Below are 25983 nucleotides of genomic sequence, written 5' to 3' on the forward strand. Positions count from 1 at the left end.
AAGTTCACTGGGCATTGATGAGAAAAGGGGGTGTGGCGAAGGGACGTGACAGCAGCTCCAACCAATGAAGATGAAGCAAGGTCTCACTTTAGGGACGGTCAGCCAATGAAAAGTGAGAGTAGCTGTCTTCAGGTTTCGGAGCCAGTAGACGAGGGCTCACCAGAGTTTGGCGGCGGGAGGCTATCACCAGGATGGATGTTGTTGCTTTCCCTTTAACAAATATGACCAGCTCTGTGAATATGGCCACTTCCCAGTTTTCTGGAGATGCCAGTGACAGCTTTCTGCTCTCTAGCCTTGCCAAGCGCGACGTCCCAGGCGTTCTAGGGTGAAAGACTGGAAAGCAAGATCGAATTATATTTGCAGAGCGAGTTTTGCATCCTTCCAACGAGGACTCTGGCCATTGCTGCTGCCACCTTCTTCAGTGCTTTCAGTGGCCCAGAACAGTGTGAAAAGTGCCGACTATCGTCCCTAGACTCTCAGAAGCTCTTCAGCAAGGGAAACGAGATAAAAAAAAAAAAAAGTGAAATGTTGAGATCCCCACAAAAGCGCCCACTCTTCTTGATTTCTGTAAACCCGAAAAAGCCTACAAGTGGTCTCTACTTAGTTTGTGTCTAAGTGATCTAAAAAACAAAAAAAAACAAAGCAAAGCTAAATTCTACTTTCACATGCCTTTCCTCAATCTGCGTAACTCGTGTGCCGTAGAGTTGGTTCCCACTCGTAGTGATCCTACAGGACGAAGTAGAAATACCCTATAGGGTTTCCTAGGCTGTAATCTTTATGGGAGCAGAACACCAGGTCTTTTTCCCCACTGCCAAGTGACAGTCTTTGGCGTCTCTTGTTGGTTCCGTGGGTTCCAACTGCCCCCCTGTTGATCAGCAGCCGTGTTTAACCTTAACCACTGCACCACCAGAGCTTCCTAAAAGGCATAACAGTGATTTCAATTTTATCTTTAAAAAGTTAAATCCAGATGACTGCCCTGACAGGGAGCACAACAGAGAACCCCTGAGGGAGCAGGAGAACAGTGGGATGCAGACCCCAAATTCTCACAAAAAGACCAGACTTAATGGTCTGACTGAGACTAGAGGAATCCCGGCGGTCATGGTCCCCAAACCTTCTGTTGGCCCAGGACAGGAACCATTCCCGAAGACAACTCATCAGACATGAAAGGGACTGGACAGTGGGTCAGAGAGAGATGCTGATGAAGAGTGAGCTAATTATATCAGGTGGACACTTGAGACTGTGTTGGCATCTCCTGTCTGGAGGGGGGATGGGAGGATAGAGAGAGTGGGAAGCTGGCAAAATTGTCACGAAAGGAGAGACTGGAAGGGCTGACTCATTAGGGGGAGAGCAAGTGGGAGTATGGAGTAAGGTGTATATAAACTTACATGTGACAGTTTGACTTGATTTGTAAACGTTCACTTGAAGCTCGAGAAAAGTTAAATAAATAAATAAAAATAAATATCACTATAAAGAGCAAAAAAAAAAAAAAAAAGTTAAACAGTTTAAAAGGGTATTTTTGCCAAAATACAATTTTCAGCAATTCCATTTTTTCTTGCCCACATCCAAAATTTTGCTATCATTATTCATCTTCCTTTCTTGTTTTGGAGGAAGAGATGTATCTTTCAAGGCCGTGTTTAACTGCCTGGCACTCATCTTCTTTGGACTTTCTCCAACAGTTAATCTGTATTCCATACCACTTACACCTTAAACTCCTTCTCTCCAATTGTTTCTCCTCCGCATCCTATAAATATACTAAAGTCTTCCCCATCCTAAAACAGAACACCTCTCCATTATGTCTCCCCTTCAGATTTTTGATTCCTCCATCATTCTCTTTCCAAAACCAGGAAAGAATGATCTATTCTCATTTCTCACCTACCAGTTAGTCTTTAACAACCCTCTTAATATATAACAATGAAATTGCTTTTGATAAGGTTGCCAGACACTTCCTAATTACAAAACCCCTCTCCTTCTTTAGTTATCATTCTCCTTGAACTCCCTGGATCATCTCTTTTGATTATATTCTGTTGCTGACTCAATCCTCATCCATAATTCTCTCTCTTCTGGCCCCTCTCCAGTCAGGGAAGGCCAAGTGACAGTTCTGACCAATGAGAAATGAGTGGGGCTTCACATAAAGCTTTTTGCTTTCCTGATAAAAAGAGACTGACACCCTACTGTCCTTCACCTCTTCTCCCTTCCTTTTCTTTCGTACCCGGGTTTCAGACACAAGGCCTGAAGGAGCAACAACCATCTCGTGATCATAAATATGGAGACCTACATGCATAGTGACAGGAGAGAAAGGAAGAACCTGGCCCCCTGATGGCCTTGCTGACCTGTCGTACCAGCCCTGTACATCTTATTGTGAGACAAATAAATCATTACTTGTTTAAGCCCCTGGTGGTCGTGCTTTCTGTCAGTACAACAACACGAACATTTTTCTTCCTTGGCTTCCACAAAAGCATTCGCTCCTGGTTTTCTGTTCTTTAACCTTCACTGACTCCTTTTTCTGTGATTCATTCCTTAAATATTAAAGTTCCTAAGAGGTACGTCCTTCATCTCTTCTCTTTTTTCACTTCGGGCTTTTTCTGGTGACTTCGTCTACTCCACTGACTTCATTTGCTCCCTTACTGAAACCGTAAGTCCAGTCCCACCCTCTGCTCTGTCATCAGACCCATATTTCCAACTACATCTCTCTTAGGTATCGGATGTGCATTTCAGACTCAACATATCTGTGTTGGCTAGAATTCTTTAATTGAAACCTTTGAAACAAACTCTACTCAAGGTGATATAAAAAGATGAGTCCATTTATTATAAGGATAGCGTTTTAGAGAACTCACATGCAGGGATGTAGATGGCATTAGAAAGGGACTGGGACCAGGAAAGAGAAAGCTATCAGGATCGCAGGCAACCTCCCTCTCTGTTGTTCTAATCTCTACCTCCTCTTAAAATCTGCTTAATTCTTCTCTTTGCAAACCATCTTTCTCTCCTGCTTATTGTATATGGAAATATAAGTGTGGCAGTTTCCATGTTTCTATGTTAGAGATCCAGACATATAGAAAGACTAATTTTCACTTCTTTTTAAAGAGACTCCATTCAGCCCAGTTTGGGAAATGTGCTTATCCCTGAACCAAAAATTTATGGCCAGTGGGACAGGGACATGTAGCAGACCAATGTCTTTGGGTGGGGAAGATAGGATATTTGCAGGCTTAGAGAAAGGGTGCGTCAATGGTTTTCCTTTGTGTCCAAAATATAGACTAAATTGAGTAGCTTTCTTGCCATGCTACAGATTGGTTTATGACTTTAGCATCTATTCTAATTCTTTCGACAAGTGAGAGCCTGTGGTGCTGGGTTTGAGCTGAATGAAGGCGGCAGCTCTTGCTATGTATAGCGGAGGGATGGGATTGGCCGAATGGCTGCAGCATGTGAAGCTAAAGATAAATAAACAGTGTCCAGGACAAACCCAAAATGGAAAGGCAGCTAGGTGGGTCAACTGAAGCCTCTTAGGGGAAGGATGAGGAGGATACAGCTAAAAGTTAACAATTGAAACTGGGAATTTCTGCCCAAAGAAAGGTTTCAATGAGAGGTGGGTCAACTGAAGCCTCTTAGAGGAAGGATGAGGAGGATACAGCTAAAAGTTAACAATTGAAACTGGGAATTTCTGCCCAAAGAAAGGTTTCAATGAGAGGCAGAAGGCATAGCCTGGATAAATTCCATTAGAAAAAAAGGCATGGCAACTTTTATAAGATCCTTGGACCTCAGGAGAGATGTAACAAGGGTACTAAACTAGTTTAGACATTACATTAAATTGATTAAGATAGAATAAAAGTTCCATCCATATTGGATATCCGCCGCTCCTTTGGCAAATTTAGCCAATCACTAAATCTTGCTGTGTTTACCTCAGGAATGCCTTTCAGATTTATGTCTTTTTCTGAACTCCCCACTTTCGTTATCTTTGTTCAGTCTCTTATCACTTTCAAGTGCACTGCCCAGTAGCCTCCCATTTAGTTTCTACATTGCTTTCAGAATTACTTAATTAAAATCCCTTGATGACTGCTCATTTGCCCCAGGATAAAGTCTAAATACCTAATCATGTCAAATAAGACCAATCACAATATGGCATCCATGACCTAGCCGGGTGATCCAGTTACCTGGCATGCAATTCATGCTATACTTTTTTTTTTTTTAATGCTGTCCCCTCTCCTGCCTTATACCCCTTCCATTCCTTATTCGCTCAGCAAATTTCTATTCATCTTTAAGGCACAGAACAAATATTGCCTCCCCTTTGTAGCCTTTCTGGAACATTCACACCTCTGGGGAGGATCGATTTCTCCTCATCTGTGTTCCTATAGCAGTTAAGCAAAGGATATTCTACGCTTCTATAATATCTCTTATATCTTCTACAACATCTCCCATATTGAATTATAGCTATTCATTTGACTATCTCTCCTGCTAGATTGTGAGTTCCTCAAGGCCAGAGAGACTTATAAATTCATTGTGGTTTCCCCAGCACACAAACCTAACATGTGGTAGGTACGCTATAAATACTCATTGAGTTCGAATGAACTGTTAAGTGTAATTTGCATAAACATGAACTTCTATATAAGTGCAGTGTGAACACAACCTGATGAGCTTCGTGATTAACTAAAGGTTAATTAACGTGCCTTTTAATAATCCCTGAATGACTTTAATTTCAGGCATATTTGGATTATGCATGCTAAGTATTAATAAGTTAATGTTTTATTTTAAAATGCTATGTTTGAATGTGTTTATAAAAGTTTAAGCCTAGAAAAGGCAAGTACTAGGTAGGGCACATTTAATTTAGAAAGCAACTTAAGTGATTACTCAGTAAATTCTCTTTTAATAGATATATTTTGAAAAAGAAAGTCAAAATATGAGAATGCGGGAAAGGGGGAACTAGCCTCTTTTTGTGATAAGAAAACCCTGGCCCAGGAGTGAGGAGACCTATGTTCTGCTCCCAGCATTGCCACTAATTCTGAGGGATTTCTGACAAGTCACTTACTCTCATTGGGCCTCTGTTCCTCATTCGAACAGGGCAAGTGTTGAGCTAATCAGTGTTTTGCAAACTGAAGGTTGTAAGATCTATTTGTTGTATAAATACCAGAATTAAAAACAAAACAGCAGAATACATCATACATAATAAGGATAAGTTTGTTTCATGAAGCTTTTATTTCTGTGAGGTGTATGTGTATATGTGCATACTGGGTCAAGATGTAAAAGTTTTTTTTTTTGGATTACAGTAAAAAGTTTCAAAAGCCAGTGAGCTAGATGATCTTTCATGCATCTTCTGCCTCTGAGATTCTTTTAAAATGCTAGGAAGTTCTCCATGTGTTCTTGGCGATTGCTATGTTAAACACTAAGAAATACTTTATATGCTCAATGTGGGTGCAATGATTTACAAGTGAGAAAACATCAAAAAGTATCTGCTGCCCTCTCAGTTTTCCTAACCTTAGAAAACAGAGGTACCATTCTTCTAGTTGCTCAGGTAAAAAATCTCAGGCTTGACTCCACTCTTCTCATTCTCCATAAGCATTCCATCAATAAGCAACATCATGATAAAGGGAGAAAATATTGACGTTGTCAAGGATTTTATTTTACTTGAATCGACAATCAATGCCCATGGAAGCAGCAGTCAGGAAATCAAAGGGACATACTGCATTGGGCAAATCTGCTGTAAAAGTCCTCTTTAAAGTATTAAAAAATGAAGATGTCACTTTGAGAACCGAGGTGCACCTGACCCAAGCCATGGTATTTTCAGTAGCCTCATATGCATACGAAAGCTGGACAAAGAATAAGGAAGACCAAGGAAGAACTGATGCCTTTGAATTATGGTGTTGGTGAAGAATATTGAATATGCCATGGACTGACAGAGAACGAACAGGTCTGTCTTGGAAGAAGTACTGCCAGAACGCTCCTTAGAAGCAAGGGTTTTTCCTGCTTACTTTAGACATGTTATCAGGAGGGATCAATCCCTGGAGAAGGACATCTTGCTTGGTAAAGAAGGACCCTCAATGAGATGAATTGACACAGTGGCTGCAGTGATGGGCTCAAGCACAGTAACAATTGTGAGGATGGCACAGTGTTTCGTTCTGTTGTACATAGGATTGCTATGAGTCAGAACATACTCGATGACACAACAACATTCAGTAAATTCTGTATGCTGTATATTAAAAATATATCTAGATTTTGACCATTTCTTAATTACCTTAACTATCTTAACCTCTGCCACTATGATCCAATCTACCATCATTTTAGTATGGAGTATTGTAATAGTCTCTACCTAGGCCTTGCCCTTCTATTAACACTACTATTTGCAACCTAGCAGCTGGAATGAGCCTGTAAAAATGTAAATCAGATCACATCACTTCTTTGTATAAGATCCTCTAATGGCTTCTTACCTCACTCAGAGCAAAAACAAAGACCTTGGTCTTCCATTACCTCCCAGGCCTCATCTTCAACCTTTCCCTCCATATCTCCGCACCAACCCTACTGGCCTCCTTGATGTTCATGCCAGGCAGGCTCCTACCTCAGAGCCTCTGTACTGGTGTTCCCATTGGAACAGCTCTTACCCGGCTTGTTCTTTCAACTCACTCAATCTTTACTCAAATGTCTCCATGAAGCTTTCTCTGCCCACTCTATATAAAATTTCTTTCACCATCCCCCTGCTTTGTTTTATCTTTGTCCTAGGATTTATTACTATTTAACATAGTATATGTTTTACTCATTTATTTTGTTTATTGTCTGTCCCCCAGGAAAATGTAATAAGCTCTACAAGTGCAGGGATTTTGGGGTGAGACTGGGGTCTGTTTTAGTCACAGTTGTATCCCAGCACCTTGCACAGTGCCTGGAAGATAGTAGATGCTCAATTATATTTTGTTGAATAAACTTAAGGTTTCTATAAGTTTCCCTCAGGAAGACAAAATCAGGGTCACTGACCCTTAAGTAAATAAAAAGGATAATGATATTTCATTTCAGACATGAGCATTGTAGACTTCGGATAGGAATTTAAGTTTAAAAAAAATTTTTTTTTTTACGTGTGGAAAGTAGATTTTGTTGGATTTTCAGTTGCCGTCATGAGGAAAGAAACTACTTAAGAATGGAACACACCTGGAGGAAGCAGAGCTCTTAATTAAGCTCATAAAGAGAAACTAGGTTCTTGTGACATTGCTGATCCTTTACATTAAACTATGCCTGAGGCAAGACCTATTCTTGCATTTTTTAAATTGTATGTTATTGTTGTTATTAGGTGCCATCCAGTCGGTTCCCACTCATAACCACCCTGTACACAATAGAATGAAACACTGCCTGGTCCTGCGTCATCCTCACGATCGTTGTTGTGCTTGAGCCCATTGTTGCAGCCACTGTGTCAATCCATCTCATTGAGGGTCTTCCTCTTTTCCATGACCCTCTACTTTACCAAGCATAACATCTTTCTCCAGGGGCTGGTCCCTCCTGATAACACATCCAAAGTGTGTGAGACAAAGTCTCCACATCCTTGCTTCTAAGGAGCATTCTGGCTGTACTTCTTCCAAGATAGATTTGTCAGTTCTTCTGGCCACCCATGGTAAATTATTCTTTGCCAACACCAGAGTTCAAAGGCATCAATTCTTCTTTGGTCTTCCTATTCATTGCCCTGCTTTCACATATGTATCAGGTGATTGAAAATACCACGGCTTGAGTCAAGTGCACCTTGGTCCTCAAAGTAACATCTTTGCTTTTGAATACTTTAAAGAGGTCTTTTGCTGTAGATTTGCCCAATGCAGTATATTATTTGATTTCTTGACTACTGTTTCCGTGGGCACTGATTGTGGATCTGAGTAAAATGAAATCCTTGACAACTTAAATATTTTCTCCGTTTATCATGATGTAGCTTATTAGTCCAGTGTGAGGATTTTTTTTTTCTTTATGTTGAGGTGAAATCCATACTGAAAGCTGTAGTTCTTGATCTTCATCAGTAAGTACTTCAAGCCCTCTTCACTCTCAGCAAGCAAGGTTGTGTCATCTGTATATCACAGATTATTCATGACTCTTCCTCCATCCCTTACTGTGTTCTTCTTCATATAGTTTAGCTTCTTAGATTATTTGCTCAGCATACAGATTGAATAAGCATTGTGAAAGAATACAGTCTTGATGCACACCTTTCTGATTTTAAACCACATGGTATCCCCTTGTTCCTGTTCCAATGACTGCCTCTTGGTTTATGTACAGGTTCCTCATGAGCACAATTAAGTGTTCTGGAATTCCCATTCTTCCCAATGTTATCAATAATTTGCTAAGATCCACACAGGTGAATGCCTTTGCACAGTCGATAAAACAAAGCTAAACATCTTTATAGTATCCTCTGCTTTCACACCAAGATCCTTCTGACATCAGCAATGATATTGCTCATTCCACATCCTCTTCTGAATCAGGCTTGAATTTCTAGCAGTTAATTTTCAATGTACTCCTGCAATCATTTTTGAATGGTCTTCAAAATGTTACTTATGTGTGGTATTAATGATATTGTTCGATGATTTTTGCATTCTGTTAGATCACCATTCTTTGAAATGGGCATAAATATGGATCTCTTCTAGTCCATTGGTCAGGCAGCTGTTCTCCAGATTTCACCTTTAGTGCTGCATCTGTTTGTTGAAACATTTTATTGGTATTCTGTCAATTCCTGGAGCCTTGTTTTTCACCAATGCTTTCAATGCAGCTTGGACTTCTTCCTTCGGTACCATCAGTTCTTGATCAAGTGCTACCTCCTGAAATGGTTGAACATTGATGAATTCTTTTTGGTACAGTGACTGTGCACTCCTTCCATCTTCTTTTGATACTTTTCTGCATCATTCAATATTTTCCCCAAAGAATCCTTGAATATTGCAGCTCAAGTCTTGGATTTTTTTCTTTAGTTCTTTCAGCTTGAGAAATGCTGAGTATATTCTTCCCTTTTTGTTTTCTAACTCCAGGTCTTTGCACATTTCATTGCCCTTTGAAATCTTCTGTTCAGCTCTTTTACTTCATCATTTCTTCTGTTTGCTCTAGCTACTCTGTGTTCAAGAGCAAGTTTCAGAGTCTCTTCTGACATCCATTTTGGTCTTTTCTTTCTTTTTAATGACCTCTTGCTTTCTTCATGTATGATATCCTTGAAGTCATTCCACAGCTCACCTGGTCTTCAGTCATTAGTGTTCAATGAGTCAGAGTTATTCCTGAGATGGTCTCTAAATTCAGGTGGGATATACTCAAGGTTGTATGTTGGCACTCATGGATCTACTCTAATTTTCTTCAGCCTCAACTTGAATTTTTATATAAGCAATTGATGGTCTGTTCTGCTGTCAGCCCCTGGCCTTGTTCTGACTGATGATATTGAGATTCTCCATCATCCCTTTTCACAGGTGTAGTCAATTTTATTCCCGTGTATTCCATCAGGCAAGGTCCTTGTGTATAGACGTCATTTATGTTTTTGAAAAAAGATATTCACAATGAAGAAGTCACTGGTTTTGCAAAATTCTATCATGGGATCTCTAGCATTGTTTCTATCACTAAGGCGGTATTTTCCAACTACTGATCCTTCTTCTTTGCTTCCAACTTTTGTATTCCAATCACCAATAATTATCAATGCATCTTGATTGCATATTTGATCAATTTCAAACTGCTTAAATTGGTAAAAATCTTCAATTTCTTCATCTATGGCATTAGTGGTTGGTGCATAAATTTAAATAATAGTTGTATTAATTGGTCTTCCTTGTAGGCATATGGATGTTATCCTATCACTGACAGCATTGTACTTCAGGATATATTTTGAAATGTTCTTTTTGACAATGAATTTGACACCATTCCTCTTCAATTTGTCATTCCCAGAATAGTAGATCATATGATTGTCTCATTCAAAAATGGCAAATACCAGTCCATTTCAGTTCAGTAATGCCTAGGGTGGAAACCCTGATGGCATAGTGGTTAGGAGCTACGACTGCTAACCAAAAGGTCAGCAGTTCAAATCCACCAGGTGCTCCTTGGAAACCCTATGGGGCAGTTCTACTCTGACCTACAGGGTTGCTATGAGTCCGAATTGACTCCATGGCAACGGGTTTTGCTAAATGCCCAGGGTATCTACCTTTATGCATTCCATTTCATTTTTGATGACTTCCTATTTCCCTAGATGTGTATTTCAAACCTTCCAGTTATTAATGGATATTTGCAGCTGTTTCTTCTCAGTTTGAGTCGTGCCACATCAGCAAATGAATGTCCCGATAACTTTACTCCATCCGTATCATTAAGGTTGACTCTATTTTCAGGAGGCAGCTCCTCCCAGTCTTATTCTGAGTGCCTTCCAACCTGGGGGGCTCATCTTCTGGCACTATATCAGACAATGTTCCACTAATATTCATAAGGTTTTCCCTGGCCAATTTTTTCACAAGTAGACTGCTAGGTCCTTCTTCCTAGTCTGTCTTAGTCTGAAAGCTCTGCTGAAACCTGTCCACCACGGGTGACCTGACTGGTATTTGAAATACCAGTGGCATAGCTTCCAGAATCACAGCATCACACCACGGTACAACAAAATGAGAGAGGAGTGGTGGCAAATTACATGAATGACTATAAATTCAGACAATGGTGGATAAGGAAAAAAGTGAAGACAAGAAAGCCTAGATAGATTGAAAGTGGTGGGATTCTCCTGTGGTGGACTGCAGTGGTTGCAAGCGCTCCTGTCCTACTTGGGTTTCTGGGTGCTCACCACCTCGTGGGGGACAGGCAGGTAGGGATGAGTGTTGACTCATGGGGGTTGCCGCCTCCGTCCATGTCTGGGTACAGGTGCTGGAGAGGTAGTCCCCAGGGCGCCTCAGACTGCAGAGTGACGGGAACAGCCATCGCCACCAGGGGGCACTGGGGCTCCACGCCTGTGCCCAGGCTATCTGGTGCAGGCTGGGCCTGCATCCTGTGGGGAGAGGAGAAAGACCTGTAAGCTGAGCCGCACCCCCAGGACAGCGTGGCCCCAAGCCGGGGAAAGAAGCCAGAAGCATTCTCTTCCTTTTTCCTTTCCAATCATTGAAAATTCATTGTCACGATTTTAACAGATGGTTTTTTTTTTCTTTTTTTCCAATTTAAGAACAAAAGCAACAACCTTTTTGTAATGTAGGCTTGTTTCCCTTACTCTCAGGCTTTTTCCCAAATCCTCCCCAAAGAAAGCAAATCCTTTGCTTTAAAAAATAAGTAAATAAAAATTGGTAGGGCTCTCTCAAGCATAAGTTTTTAGCACCAGTTTATTCTAGCTTCTGAGGTTAGTCAGTAATTTCATTTCAGTATTCATTTTTGTGCTGCTTTGTGTTATAAATTATTGAGAACAGACCTCGTGCTGTGGGCTGTTGTCTGTTCAGCACGCGCTGCCCCGTTCTCTCCTGTCTCATAGCTGTTAGTTGCTGTTGGGGCAGTAGAGTCAGTTCCAACTCATAGCAGCCTCTCGAACAACAGAAGAAACTCAGCCCGATCCTGTGCCATCCTCACAACCTTTGCTGTGTTTGAGCCCATTGTTGCAGCCACTGTGTCAATGCATCTCGTTGAGAGTCTTCATCTTTCACTGACCCTCTACCAAACAAAATGTCCTTTTCCAGGGACTGGTCCCTCCTGATAACATATCCAAAGTAAGCAAGAAAAGCCCTCACTTCTAAGGAGCATTCTGGCTGTACTTCTTCCAAGACAGATTTGTTTGTTCTTCTGGCAGTCCATGGTATATTCAGTATTCCTCACCGACAACATAATTCAAAGGCGTCAATTCTTCCTTGGGCTTCCTCATTCACTGTTCAGCTTTCACATCATACAAGGCAATTGAAAATACCGTGGCTTGGGTCAGGTGCACATTAGTCCTCAAAGTGACATCTTCATTTTTTAACACTTTAAAGAGGTCTTTTGCAGTAGATTTGCCCAGTACAATATTGTCTTAGTTATCTAGTGCTGCTGTAACAGAGATACCACAAGTGCATGACTTTAACAAGCAGAAGTTTATTCTCCCACAGTGTAGTAGGCTTGAAGTCCAAATTCAGGGCATCAACTCCAGGGGAAGGCTTTCTGTGTCAGCCCTGGAAGAAGGTTGTTGTCATCAACCTTCCCCTGGATTAGGGTCCTAAGGACATGCTCTGCTCCCAGCACTGTTTTCTTGTGCATATGATGTCCTCACTCTCTGCTTGCTTCCCCTTCCTTTTATCTCTTGTAAGATAAAAGGTGATGCAGGCCACACCCCAGGAAAGCTCCCTTTACATGGGATCAGGGACGTGACTTTAGTAAAGGTGTTACAATCCCACCCTAATCCTCTTTAACATAAAATTACAATCACAAAATGGAGGACAACCACCCAATACTAGGAATCATGGCCTAACCAAGTTGACACATATTTTGGGGGGAACACAATTCGCTCCATGACAAATATGTCCTTTGATTTCTTGGCTGCTGTTTCCATGGGTGTTGATTGTGGATCCAAGTAAAATGACAACTTAAATATTTTCTCCATTTATCATGATGTTGCTTATTGGTCCAGTCGTGAGGATTTTTGTTTTCTTTATGTTGAGATGCAATCCATACAGAAGGCTGTAGTCTTGGACCTTTGCCAATAAGTGCCTCAAGTCCTCATCACTGTCAGCAAGGAAGGTTGTGTCATCTGCATATCACAGGCTATTAATAAGTCTTCCTCCAACTCTGATACTGTGTTCTTCATATAGTTCAGCTTCTTGGATTATTTGCTCAGCATACAGACTGAATAAGTATGGTGAAAGGATACAACCGTGATGCACACCTTTCCTGATTTTAAACTACACAGTATCCCCTCGTTTTGTTCTAATGACTGCCTCTTGGTTTATGTACAGGTTCCTCATGAGCACAATTACGTGTTCTGGAATTCCCATTCTTCCCAATGTTATCTGTAATTTGCTAAGATCCACACAGGTGAATGCCTTTGCATAGTCAATAAAACAAAGCTAAACATTTTTACGATACTCACTGCTTTCACACCGAGATCCTTCTGATATCAGCAGTGATAGCCCTTGTTCCACATCCTCTTCTGAATCAAGCTTGAATTTCTAGTAGTTAACTTTCATTGTACTGCTGCAACCACTTTTGAATGATCTTCAAAATTTTACTTGTGTGTGATATTGATGATATTGTTTGATACTTTTTGTATCCGGTTAGGTCTCCGTTCTTTGAAAGGAGCACCAATATGGGTCTCTTCCAGTTGGTTGGCCGGGTAGCTGTCCTCCAAATTTCTTGGCAACAATCGTGAGTGCTTCCAGCATTGCATCCATTTGTTGAAACATTTTATTGGTATTCTGTCAATTCCCGCGGCTTTGTTTTTCACCAATGCTTTCAATGCAGTTTGGATTCCTCCTTCAGTATCATCCCTTCTGATCATAAGCTACATCCTCAAATGGTTGAACATTGACCAATTCTTTTTGATACAGTGACTATGTGTCTTCCTTCCATCTTCTTTTGATGCTTCCTGCATTATTCAATTTTTTGCCCAAAGAATCCTTCAATATTGCCCCTCGAGGCTTCAATTTTTTCTTCAGTTCTTTCAGCTTGAGAAAGGCTGAGCATGTTTTTCTCTTTTGGTTTTCTAACTCCAGGTCTTTGCACATTTCATTATAATATTTTACTCTGTCTTCTCCAGCTGCCTTTGAAATCTTCTGTTCAGCTCTTTTACTTCATTATTTCTTCTGTTCACTTTAGCTACTCTGTGTTTAAGAGCATGTTTCACAGTCTCTTCTGACATCCATTTTGGTCTTTTCTTTCTTTATAACAACTTTTTGCTTTCTTCATGTATGACGTTGTTGATGTAATTCCACAGCTGGTTTGATCTTCGGTCATTAGCGTTCAGTGCATCAAATCTATTATTGAGATGGTCTCTAAATTCAGGTGGGATATACTCAGGGTCGTACTTTGGCTCTTGTGGACTTGATTTAATTTTCCTTAGCTTCAGCTTGAACTTGCATACGAGCTGCTGATGGTCTGTTCCGCGGTTGGCCCCTGGCCTTGTTCTGACTGATGATAATGAGCTTCTCCATTGTCTCTTTCCACAGATGTAGTCAATTTGATTCCTGTGTATTTTGCCTGGCGAGGCTCACGTGTAGAGTCACTGTTTATGTTGTTGTAAAAAGGTATTTGCTACGAAAAAGCCATTGGTCTTGCAAAATTCTATCATGTGATCTGCATTGCTTTATCGCCAAGGCCATATTTTCCAACTACGTATCATTCTTTGTTTCCAACTTTCTCATTCCAATCACCAGTAATTATCAATGCATCTTGATTGCATGTTTGATGAATTTTAGACTGCTTAAATATGTAAAAATCTTCAATTTCTTCATCTTTGGCATTAATGGTGTATAAATTTCAATAGTTGTATTAAGTGGTCTTCCTTGTAGGTGTGTTATTATCCTATTACTGACAGCATTGTACTGCAGCATGGATCTTGAAATGTTCTTTTGACAATGAAGGCACTGCCATTCCTCTTCAACTTGCCATTCCTGGCATAGTAGACCATATGATGGTCTGATTCAAAATGGTCCAATTCAGCTCACCAATACCTAGGATTTCAATCTTTACGCATTTCTTTTCATTTTTTTTTTACTAACTTTTATTAAGCTTCAAGTGAATGTTTACAAATCCAATCAGTCTGTCACATATAAGTTTACATACATCTTACTCCATACTCCCACTTGCTCTCCCCCATTGAGTCAGCCCTTTCAGTCTCTCCTTTCGTGACAATTTTGCCAGCTTCCCTCTCTCTCTATCCTCCCATCCCCCCTTCTTTTCATTTTTGATGATTTCCAATTTTCCTTGATTCATACCTTGTACATTCTACTTTCTGATTTCTGATGGTTGTTTACAGGTGTTTCTTCTCATTGTAAGTCGTGTCACATCAGCAAATGAAGGTTCCAAAAGTTTTACTCCATGCATGTCATTAACGCCTATTCTACTTTGACGAGGCAGCTCTTTGCCAGTCATATTTTGAATGTCTTCCAACCTGAGGGTCTCAGTGTTCTACTGCTACTCCTAAGGTTTTCAGTGGCCAGCTTTTTTAGAAGTAGGTTGCCAGGCCCTTCTTCACAGCCTGTATTCATCTGGAAGCTCTGCTGAAATCTGTCTATCGTAGGTGGCTTTGCTGCTATTTGAAATACTGGTAGCATAGCTTCCAGCATCACAGCAACAGAAGCCACCACAGTATGACAAAGTGACTGACAAGTGGTGATGTCTCATAGCTACTACCTAATTTATTGCTGTACATCTCACTGCTGTAACTGCTTTTGTACCTTTGCAAAGGAGTTCTCTGATTTCAGAGAAAGAAAGTGATGGGAGGTCAATGGATAGGAACTCTTAAGGAAGAGGGGTTGTGGTAGTAGACTACTTAAAGATAGGAGCTAGATGGATAGCAAAGAGATTTGGGTTAGGATGTCAGATTTGTGATTTTGGAGGTGGTATAGTTTTTTTTTTTTTTTTTTTTATAGTTTCGGGTAGATCCCTGGATGGCTCAAAACAACTTATCCTCAGTTCGAGCCCACTCAGCAGCGCCATGGGAGAAAGTCCTGGTAATTTGCTTTCATAGATTACTGCCAAAAAAACCATATGGAGTATTTCCACTCTGTCTGATACATGGGGTTGTCCTGAGTCAGAACAGACTCGACGCTAAGGGGTTTGGGGTTTTCTGGTTACAGTTGCTGGTGTTGACAGATACCAGGATGTGACTCTGGCAAGTTAGTACCTCAGGTGATGTGGATGAAAAATGTCCGTGGAGGTGAGGCCAAGGTACTAAGAAATAACTGTGCCTGATTGTTTCATATCAATGCCCCTCAGTGAAGGCTAATGGCATCATATTTGAGCATAATTTAGTATTAACAGATAATGAGAGGCTGAGGTTCAGCTATTCTGGTTTGGTATTTCCTAGAACAGTTAAGTGCTTGGCTGCTAACCAAGAGGTTGACGGTTTGAACCCACCCAACAGCTCCATGGGAGAAAGACCTGGTGATCTGCTCCTGTAAAAGTTACAACCTAGAAAACTCTATGGGACAGCTCTACTCTGTGACATGAAGTTGCCATGAGTCGGAAATCGACTCGATAGCAGCTAACAACAGCAACAACAAGGGATAGATCTTATCATATTCTAAATTAGGGGTATAGAATGTTTAGTCAATTGCCTATAAATACTGCTTGTTTCATTTTGGATAAAAAAAAAAAGTATTGTGAATTCTATAGTATTCTCAATGTTAGGCACTTGGAATGTAGCTAAACATACAGCCATAATATAATCGCTGAGCTGGGGATAGGCATGACAACCTCTTCTAAAGCCAGAAAAATCCTAAAAAGGGCATGGGGGTGGGCCAATGGAGAACCTTTGGGCAGAATCTAGATTCTCCTCAGGAAGTAGTTTGGGATTCACTCTAACATGCAAATGAAAGGGCTGTCAAGACCCCAAAGTCCTATATAGCGGAACACAACTTCAATAACTTAAGTTGGAAAAGTTTTATATCAGGTGAAACTAATGTCTATCTCAGCCATTCGAAATGAAAATATGCATAGGTAACACAATGAGTTAGCTTGCAAAAGTTTATAATTGATAAGCAAGTTAAACATTCATGTCTGTCTTTCAAAGGTAACCGTTTATTTTTAGAACAGTTGACTTTTTAACTGTATTTTTTGTCTGAAAATAGAGAGCAGATATGTGATAACAGAGACACTAAAAGTGATCCACCTTTAAGACGAAGGCTTGTTTTTTGTTTTTGTTGTTGTGGCTAGGGGACCGTCAACTACTTGTCTGCAGTATCACATCATTAAAGTGCAAATTGCAAAAGGGAGGGGCCAGAACATAGTTTGTTTTCATCCTTCTGGAAATTGCTATCTGATAAATCAAATGGCCATTCCTACCTATGAACAGGTTCCCAAACAAAGAAATGTAAATGGCCATTAAGTATTAAAAAAAAAAAAAAAAAAGGCCAACCTCACTAATAATCAAAGAGATGCAAATTAAATTAGTGATCTTTTACCCACCAAATTGACAGTTTTGCTGAGAGTGACTAACTTGAAGATCAATCACTTAAGATTTTGCTTACCTCACTTTCCCATCGCTGGAGATTAAATGACTCAATGGTTAGTGTACAAATCATGAAAATGAATGTCAAGATCATTAAAGAAAGCAATTTTGGTAGTATTTCTGAATGTTGAAAGTAGAAACAAATTTTCTTCTAGTCCCAAACCTAAAACATTTAGAAAATTTTGCTTTACAAAGGTGCTTAGAAATCAATATTATTGAAAGGGAGGAAAGAAAAAGAATTGGCTATCTTCCATTTTTAAGCCTTTTTAGACGCCAGTTATTTCTGACTGGAAGTCTACCAAAGACTGTTCAGGGCCTATTTAGCTAATCAGAGCTAAATGCTGGGGCTCTGATTATTCTTTAAGAAATGGTTTAGCTTTTACAAAATTTTCTAGCAAGCAACATTTTATTAGGAATAGGCAACCTGCATATAGATGGCATTCTTCAGTAATGTATTTATGGAGTTACTGCAAAGAGTGCCCATTTATTTTTATCAAAACATTGGGACCTGGTATATTATAAAAGAGTCACTATTATAGCCCTCCCTAGAGTTTAATGGAAACCCTGGTGGCATAGTGGCTAAGAGCTACAGCTACTAACCAAATAGGCAGCGGTTCGAATCCACCAGCCGCTCCTTGGAAACCCTATGGAACAGTTCTACTCTGCCCTATAGGGTCGCTATGAGTCAGAATCAACTGGACAGCAACAGGTTTGTTGTTGTTGGGTTTTTTTTTTTCTTTTTGGTAGAGTTAAATATGTTGAGCTGTATTTTTATAACCTAGAGATCTTAAAATGGAGAAGAAAAAAAAAAAGCTCTTTCTTTTTCCGAACCACCTGCCTCAGGCTCAGGTCTCTACAAATGATGGTGTCTGGCCAGTAGTTCTTTGAAGTCCTATGTGACCATCATTTCACCCAGCTACTGACCTTCCTCCTTGTCCTCCAAGGCTTTCAGGTACAGTCAGTACTTCTGATTCAACCAACTGTGGATGGAAAATATTTGGGGGGGGGGACAGACTTTTTTCTCCTTGTCATTATTCCCTGAACAGTACAGTATAACAACTATTTACATAGTATTTACATTGTATTAGGTATTATAAGTAATCTAGAGATGATTTGATGTATATAGGAGGATATGCATAGGCTATGTGCAAATGCTACAGCCATTTTATATAAGGCACTTGAGCATCCTCAGATTTTGGTAACCAGGGGGTCCTGGAACCAATTCCCCATGGATACCAAGGGATAATAGTCAACAGGAATTGCAGTGTGACTGGCAGCTACACCCTCCCCTGACCACATCACACCACACACACGTGCACATCTTTCCTACTCTTCTCAGTGCTAACACTGTTAGCATCTTACTCTTCTTTTTGCCTCCTTGCCAACCTCCACCACACACACAGCCTATAGAGGTGGAAGAGACCTTAAAGATCTGTCAGTTTGTCATCCCGTGGTGACTTGCATGTTGGTATGGTGCTGGGAGTTATACCACCGTTATTTCAAATAATCAGCAGGGTCACCCATGATGGACAGATTTCAGTGGAACTTCCAGACTAAGACTAGGAAGAAAGGCCGACAATCTATTTCTGAAAATTAGCCAATGAAAGCTTTATGGATCACAACAGAACATTATAAGACTTGCTTGCTTTTGACACGTTGTCAGGAGGAATCAATCACTAGAGAAGGACATGTTTGGTGAACAGAGGGCCAGTGAGGGCGTGGGAGACCCTTTTTAAGGTGAATTGTCACAACTGTCGCAGAGATGAACTTGAACATGCTGGTGATTGTGAGGAAGACACAGGACCGGGCAATGTTTTGTTCTCTTGTATGTAAGCTCACCGTGAGTCAGAACTGACTCAACGGCATCTAACAATAACAATAGTGTAGTGAAACCCCCTCAACTTTAATTTTTACCAAAGCATAACAAAACATATGAAAGTTTCAGCTGAATCCTTTGGACAACAGAGAACACATTCCAAAGTAATTCTTCAGACCAAGACTCCAAAATTTCAAAGGAAATAACCCAAAACCAATTCCTAAACCCTCACCTACATTGAGAATATCCAAAGTCATGGGTTGCTGATGATAGATAATGAGAGGGTTTTTGGAGAAAGCTGGTAGTGTTCTGTAAGTTCCATCTCTCCTCCCTGAGGATGTTTTTCCCTCATCTCAAGTCCAGGGAAATAGGGTTCAACAGGACCACTCATAGAGATCAATATGTACACTCCTGAAGTTTGGAGGGGAGTGGTGTTTAACTCCACCTGAGAAATCTAAAGAATGAGGACCTTGCTAGATATTTGTTCTGATGGAGGAGCAAAGGAAAGTTTGCTGATATGTTGGGACTAACTTGTATTTTCTAGTTCATTGGGGCAAAGGATGAATCAGTGTTTCTATGGACCAGAATGAAGTCATGCATGTGAGAGAGCCAGCATGGAGCTGTCTTAGGTTCCATCCAAGAGGACAGCCTGGAAGTGTACCCCTGGTTGCCTATGGGCTGCAGAAGGAGTAGCAAACAACCAGCTGGAATTCGGATGCACGCACCTATGTCAAGAGACCTGCAAGTTAAAGCTTCCTAGTGATGGGGGATTTATGAAGAACCTACAAAACCTACCAAAGTGCTTGTGAAAAAGAGTTGGTTATAAAACCTCCCCCGAGTCCAGAGAGCACCAATACCACCTCACCACAACAATACCAGTTAGGTGTACTTTTCTGCTTCCCTTTCCTCCTCCTTTTCCATGCACAAACACCAGAGTGATTAGAAACCATGGTTGGCAAGATGGGGGAGGGGAAGCACGAGGTAAGAAAAGAGACCAGAAGCTGCCTTTTCCATCAGGTTTCTTGCTACAACCCACCAGACCCGGGGGTCAGGGAGAAGCCGAAACTTTGAATCATGCGACTGGAGACTGTTATTGCACTGAGTATTCTGCCACCTGGAGCAACCAAAAGACTTTGTTTTACTTAAGAATGGCCAGAAAAGTCCAAATACCCATCTGAGTTTTATCCAGGGGTAAAGGAAAAATTACCAACAGGGTGGATTTAAAGGGAAAGTGGGAGGCAAACAGAACGTGAACTTCTCCTATTCTCTCTTTTTTTAAAACATCCCAGTGCTGTTAGAAATAGTCATCTCATCCCACAATGCTTGTGTTCCTTACGCACATCATACCGTACCTCTGCTCCTTAGTCCACCAAAGCTATGCCCACAGTAGGCACTTTCTTTCAGTTCACACCATGTCATCATTTCAGCAGCACTCCCACTGGGTGGCATGAACTATTAGGGTTCCACCTTCTAATTGTAACAGATCCTCACTGCTTTGAAATAAATTCAGGTATGAGCCTTCTGAAAAGGAAATTAAGGAAACAACTGCATTACAATAGCATCTAAAAGAATAAAATACTGAACCTACAAATGAATATAACCAGGGAGGCAAAAAAAATTGTGAAAGGAAAATTAAAGAAAACATTACTGAAAGAAATTACAACTTGTTGCTGTCAAGTGAATTCTGACTCATAATGACCCTATAAGACAGAGTAGAACTGCCCCTTAGGGTTTCCAAGGCTGTAAATCTTTATGGGAGTGGCTGACTTTTCATTTAGCAACTGAGTCCCTAACCATTGTACCATCAGGGCTCCTAAAAGAAATTAAAGAAGGCCTAACTAAATGAAGGGCATTCCTCGTTCATGGGTTGGAAGACTTAATATTGCTAAGATGGCAGTACTACCTAAAGCAATCTATAGATTCAATGCAATCCCTGCCAAAAGTCCAACAGCCTTCTTTGCAGAAATAGAAAAGCCAATCTTCAAATTTTTATGGAATTGCAAAGGGCCCAGAATAGCAAAAGCAATCTTGTGAAAAAGAATAAAGTAGGAAGACTTACACTTCCCGACATTAAAATGTACTCTAAAACTACAGTAATCAAAACAGTCTGGTATTGGTATAATGATAGACACATAGACCAATAGAACAGAATCGAGAGTCCAGAAGTAAACCCATACAGCTACGGTCAATTGGTTTTTGACAAGGGTGCTAAGTCCATTCAATAGGAAAAGGATAGCGTCTTTAATAAATGGTGCTGGGACAACTGGATTTCCACATGCAAAAGAATGAAGCTGGACCCATACCTCACACCATACATGAAAAGTAATTCAAAATGGATCAAAGACCTAAATGTAAGAACTGAAACCATGAAACTTTTAGAAGAAAACATAGGAGTAATGGTTTAGGATATAGTTTTTTTGTTTGTTTGTTTTTTACAATGGATTCTTAGATATGACACCAAAAGCACAAAAAATAAAAGACAAAATAGACGAATTGGATTTCATTAAAATTATGCTAACTTGCTTATAATCTGTGCAACCTCCTCTTCATTTTCAAAAGTCTCAGAAGGTAAGAGAATCTGACTTTGTAGTCCCAGGTCAGTATATTTTTTTCGTTCCTCCTTTTGCCCTCATTATAACCATTCTTCCCTTTGAAGCTCTGTGGTATCTGTTTTTGAAGAAAGGAGGTATCTCTTCATCTGTCTGCATGGATAAGTGCTAACCATGTTTTATAGAACTTATGTGAACCTACTCTGCTAAAAGTTGGAAAAAGCATTCTTTATTGTCCTGGTGTTTTTTCCTAAATTTTCAGAGTATGCAGACTAGAATCTTATTTTTATTAATAGCATGCAGGAATTCAGAACTTTAGGGCTTTTGACTAAAGGCCATGGGAAGATGGTATGGCAAGTAATTATATTTACATCTAGCCCTTATTTAGAATTTGTCCATTACTTCTTGGTATCTTAATAAAGCTAAGAATAATGTCCTTTCAGATTATTGAATAACTGTTTTTTTATGTAATACAGAAATTGTTGTTGTTAGTTCAGGTTTTAGTCTGGGAAATACAAGACTCTGATAGAGTTACCAAAAGGTTTTACAAAAAGTTACATAGGCTGAGAATCTGCCCCATTGGATTACTTTTGATTTCTAAGTGTTTGAATATGTATAAAAAAATAATAATAAAAAAAATCAAGTATTTGGTTTTATCTTCCTTCTGCTACGGCAACTTGGATACACATTCAGAGAGTACAGTCTGAAGATCCCAAGGTAGATCCCAAGGTTGGGAGTCAGACTGGCATTGGCTTCCAGGACCCGTTGTTGACTAGTTGTATGATTATGGGATTGTCACTGATGTAACTTATTAAATACACACCTTTATTTCTCTGCATATGAAAGGATGGAGAATGTATTAATACAAGATTGTTGTACACTTGGAGGGGCTAATTAAGTTTGATAATAGGTATTAAGAAAACACTTCTGAGTGGCAGACATGTTTTTTTACTACCTTGCTACTACTCATTCCCATTTGGCTGTCTTAGGGACACCCCAAACACAAAAAGTTCAAACTAAAACTTATTATTTTCCAGATTCCAGATTCCTCAGGAGGAATCAATCATTATTCATCACGTTGCTTCAGTCAGAAGTCAGGGACTTTGTTTAGGCTCCTTCATCCATCCCCTCTACCCATGACATCTAGTCAGTACTAAACTTTGTTGATTCTACTTCCTAAATCTCTTCAAATTACGTCCCCTCTCTCCATCTTTGGTTCAGGCCTGCTTTATCTTTTGCCCTATTACAATTGCTTCCTAACTAGTGTTTCTACTTCCCACCCCCATCTATATCACACACGTTAACACCGGAATGAGTATGACATTCCTGTGCTTCCTGGTGTTACAACTCATTTGACAGCATCAAGCCTTTTATGACTTGTCCTCTGCTGACCTTTCCAACCTTCCCACTTCTCCACATGCTCTCAGCCAGCCAGCCACACCTCTTTGCAGCTCTTTTCCTCTCTGCCTGCAGTGTCCTTTCCATCTGCTTGTCTATCAGGTGTGTACTTTTTTAAATTATTTATTTAGTTAGTTAGTTGCTGTTGAGAATATGCACAGCAAAACATACACCAGTTCAACCGTTTCTACATGTACAATTCAGTGATATTAATTACATTCTTTGAGTTTTGCAACCATTCTCACCCTACTTTTCTGAGTTGTTCCTCCCCAATTAACATAAACTCACTGCCCCCTAAGTTTCCCATCTAATCTTTCAAGTTGCTGTTGTCAATTTGATTCCATTACAGATAGATCTTGAAAGACCACAGTGCTCAAGGCAGACATTCCTTACTAGTTAAGCTAAACTATTGTGTGGTTTTAAGAAGACTTCAGGGGATATTTTTGGTTTAAGGTTTAAAGATTATCTGAGGGCAATAGTTTTGGGGGGTTCATCCAGCCTCAATGGCTCCGGAAGTTCTGGAATCCATGAGAATTTGAAATTCTGTTCTCCATTTTCCCCATTTTGGTAAGGATTCTTCTATAGAATCTTTGATTAAAATGTTCAGTAATGGTAGCCAGGCACCATCCAGTTCTTCTAGTCTCATGGCAAAGGAAGCAGTTATTCGTACAAGCAATTAGCTATGTAGAGGAAATACCATTTCCTCCTCCTATTCCTGACTCTCCTTCAGGTGAATAGAGACCAACTGTTGTGCCTTGGATGGCTGCTTGCAAGCTTTTAAGACCCCAGGAACTACACAAGAAGTGAAGAGGTAGGACAGAAGCACTAAACACATTATTGGGCCAATTAACTGGGACAGACATCTACTTTTTAAGAAGTTGCCTTTGTCACCTTCTCAGTAAAGTCCTTTTTGATCCCTTCTCACCCTCTCAGTGCTACATCTTGCTTCCCTATATCAAGAGACTCCTCCATCATATTTCTACAACACCCTCTCTTCAACTCTATTTGGAGGCTGTATACATCTATGTTTAAGAGCTCAAACTCTTGAGTCAGCAAACTGGGTTTGAACCTGTCAGTTATTAACTGCGTGATTTTGGGCAATTTATATAACCTCTCTCAGTTTCTTGTTCTATAACATGTATATAATGCTTGGCACATGGGTAGTACTCAAAAAGTATTATTATTATTACTGCATTATTTTATTGTATTTATTTGGTGATTTACATGCCTGGTTTCTTTCCCTGCCTATGATCACCTAAGGTCAGAATTTCCCTAACTAATTATTCAATAACATTAACTTAGTGCTTTTTATGTGCATATATCCACTCATATAATCCTCTTAGCGTCCCTGGGCAGTGCAAATGGTTAACTTGCTCAGCTGCTAACCAAAAGGTTGGAAGTTCAAGTCCACCCAGAGGTGCCTTAAAAGAAAGGCCTGGCTATCTTCTTCCTGAAAAATCAACCATTGAAAACTCTGTGCAGCACAGTTCTACTCTGATACATATGTGGGGTCACCATGAGTCAGAATTGACTCACAGCCAAATGGTTACTGGTGACATTCCCAATGACTCAGTCTGGTTCTAAATTTGCCTGATTCCCAAATGCATGCTGTTAGATCATACAGCTGCCTGGTTTTAATATCAGCCTCTTTAAATTTTCTCAATAATTCAGTGATTCCATAAAAATGATCAAAAACAGCCTCATTCTTATACAAGGCAATTATTTCCAAATACTACTTTATTGCCTGGCATTGTATGGAAATCAGACCAACTCAGTTAGAACTGAGGGACTCAACAGCTGAGTCAGTTTGAAGATTTTCTATGAAGTGTTAATGAATAATTAGGATTTGAGCACATATGTGAATATTTTGGGGCTTTGTCCATGTGATCACATGATTCTAAAACAACCAAATAAGTTAATTCAATTAACTTGGCCAATTTATTAGAGAAAAAAACCCAATTAGATAATTGACACAAGTAGCTAGCACAGGTGATTTATTTCTCATACATAAATACAAATCATTATTATGGGTAATATTATCTTAGCCATCCTAGAAATTTTGTATTAGCTATTAATGCAAATACTTGTTTGTATCCACTATTAATGCAAATATTTGTATATAGTGTATTAACCTTCATCTCACTTATGTGAGAAATATACATTTAATTTGAAAATACTGTAACATTTATCTGTCCCTTCATATCCTATAATTTCTATTTTCAGAATTCCTGAAAAAGAGTTTTGCTGTGACTCTTGCCTTTTCATTATTCTTTATTAAAATTTGAGTATCTTATATATTCTCGAATAATATTGAAAATTCTACTTCCGGTATAATAATCATTTTCATCATTCATGTTACATGCTTCTGTTTCCTTCACTGACATCTATTAAGTGTTTTGGCTTCCTACAAGGGCCTCTCTTCCTCTTCCCATTCTTTCAGTGAGGGCATTTGCTAGTTTGGTTCTGTTTTACTCTCTTTACATTCTGATCATTAGGGAATGTGGTTCAGCTTCATGGTTTGGTTTCAGCTACCACTACTAGGCAAAAGAACCCCAAATCTATCTCTAGTATCATCTTTTCCAGGCTTTCCACTCACATAGGTTAAACAGCTGTCTGGACAGGCCCCTTGAAACTTTGCTGCTCCTTGAAATGCAACATACTTGAAAATCAAACTCACCCTCTTCCTCACAAACTTACCCTCTCCTTCTGATTTCTCTTTCCCTGTCCATCTCTTTTTCTGTACCATCACTCTCTCAGTCACTTTCAGAACCTTCAGTTTATCCTTTGTCTCTCCCTCTTCCCAAGCAATCACCAAGTTTAATAGATTCTTTAGGCACCTCCTTTGATACTTCTACCACAACTACTCATGGTGGTCTCTGTTACTGCATATGGTGCTTCCGGGGATGGATTATCCAATAAGCAAGGGCATCAACAAAACAGGGGCACCAGTTGTCCAAAGCAAAGACATAGATGCCAAGCAGACAGGACAGAAGGAAAAGCAAGCGCCGCGGTAGAAGGAAACTGGCAGGGAGCTAAGTGAAATTGATATCAGTTCCAGTGTGTGAGAATGTGCCCGCTAGATATAAAGTTCACACAGGTCACAAGGGTGCCCACAGGCACGGTTGTTGAAGCTATGAGACCCCTACACTTCAACACCTTCA

General features: G+C 40.0%; 1 protein-coding gene across 1 annotated transcript in view; it reads left to right on the top strand.

The window, feature by feature from the left end:
* Positions 1 to 25983, top strand: part of LOC126078699 (solute carrier family 35 member F2) — a 405637-nt gene that overhangs the window by 58489 nt on the left and 321165 nt on the right. The window lies entirely within an intron of this gene.

Source organism: Elephas maximus, chromosome 7 (assembly GCF_024166365.1).
Source record: "Elephas maximus indicus isolate mEleMax1 chromosome 7, mEleMax1 primary haplotype, whole genome shotgun sequence".
Classification (NCBI taxonomy): Eukaryota; Metazoa; Chordata; class Mammalia; order Proboscidea; family Elephantidae; genus Elephas; species Elephas maximus.